Source organism: Schistocerca piceifrons, chromosome 1 (genome assembly GCF_021461385.2).
Source record: "Schistocerca piceifrons isolate TAMUIC-IGC-003096 chromosome 1, iqSchPice1.1, whole genome shotgun sequence".
Taxonomy (NCBI): Eukaryota; Metazoa; Arthropoda; class Insecta; order Orthoptera; family Acrididae; genus Schistocerca; species Schistocerca piceifrons.
In genome coordinates this window covers 74,940,385-74,942,042 of record NC_060138.1, presented here as the reverse complement: position 1 = coordinate 74,942,042, position 1,658 = coordinate 74,940,385, and the positions used below count along the sequence as shown (strand labels likewise).

At 49.0% G+C, this 1,658-nt stretch overlaps 1 pseudogene; it reads right to left on the bottom strand.

Moving 5' to 3' along the window:
- Nucleotides 1–605: 605 nt before the first annotated feature.
- On the bottom strand, nt 606–723 carry LOC124727531 (annotated as a pseudogene).
- Nucleotides 724–1,658: the final 935 nt, after the last annotated feature.

Genomic DNA, 1,658 nt, shown 5'->3' with positions numbered 1-1,658 from the left:
ACGAAATTTGCCTCCGAATTCGAGGCCGTTAACGAGCGCCCGTACGACGGCGCTAGTCGCTGATGTAGCAGGTTCAAGTCTTGGTGGTGGAAGAATTTTTCACCCTCAATGTTTGGTCGGGAAGGAGAAGAGATGTGTAAATTGAAGGGGATCACTGATGTCAGCTGCAGCGGGACATTACGCGGAATTAGCGACAGCGAGCAAAATCTGTAGCGAACTTGGTTTCAAACCCGGGATCGTCTGCTAACTAGGCAGGTGCGTTAACCTCTACGCCATCCGCCACACAGCGTAATCGCAGCTACCTATCCCCTTTCCATGTTTGATACTCTATGAGATTTACACAGGAGATCGGACGTATTTGTGCATCAGCACTGAAGAAGCTGGATCCATTGCCCAAATAAAACTAAACTCCTCCCGAACAGGCCATGAAGGCCCAACGGTATCGACCGGCCGCCGTGTCATCCGCAGCCCATAAGCGTCACTGGATGGGGCATGTCCTCAGCACACTGCTCCCCCTGTAGTATGTCAGTGTCCGAGACGGCAGCCGCCACTTCTCAGCCAAGTAGCTCTTCAGTATGCCTCACAAGGGCTGAGTGCACCCCGCCTACCAACAGCGCTCGGCAGACCGGGTGGTCACCCATCCAAGTGCTAGCCCAGCCCGACAGCGCTTAACTTCGGTGATCTGACGGCAACCGGTGCTACCACTGCGGCAAGGCTGTTGGCCCATTGCCCAGCTAGGCGTAACACAAATACGTCCGATCTCCTGCGGGAATCTCAGAGTAGCGAACATAGAGTCAATGGACAGAGACTGCGCACAGGTGGCGCTCGGTGGTAATGTGGATCGGCTCTGCGGCGTGGCGAGATAATCTGCACAGTTTCGATTACTCTGTATCCAGAATGGCGCAGTGGGTAATGCATCTGCCCAGTAGGCAGGAGATCCCGGGTTCGAATCCTGGTCTGGTACACAGTTTCACTCGTCGCCGCTATTATTACATAATGCACCGCTGCAGCTGACAACAATCATCCACTTCAGTTTAGGTATAATGTTTCACAGCTGCAGAATTTGACATTAATGCTACCAAGTTTGGTGGTCGTACCGTAATTAGTTTCCGTGTTATAACTTGTTACATAGGAAATGCAGATGTCTAAAAAATGAGATTTACAGGCAGACTAGAGAGCAAATGTAAGGATGTAGAAGCATATATCACAAGGGGTAAGATAGATAGTGCCTACAGGAAAATGAAAGAGACCTCTGGAAAAAAGAGAACCACCTGCATGAATATCAAGAGCTCAGATGGAAAACCAGTCCTACGCAAAGAAGGGAAAGCAGGAAGGTGGAAGGAGTATATAGAAAGAATATATGGAATATGTACTTCAAGGCAATATTACGGGTAGGGAAGAGGACGTAGGGGAAAATGAGAAGGGAGATATAATACTGTGCGAAGAATACGACAGCACTAAAAGACTGTAGTCGAAACAGGTGCCTGGGGGGTAGATAACATTCCGCTAGAACTGCTCATAGCCTTGGGAGAGCAGCCATGACAAAACTCTTCCATCTTGTCAACAAGAAGTATGAGACAGGCGAAATACCCTCAGACTTTAAGAAGAATATATTAATCCCAGTTCCAAAGAAAGCAGGTGCTTACAGGTGTGAAAAT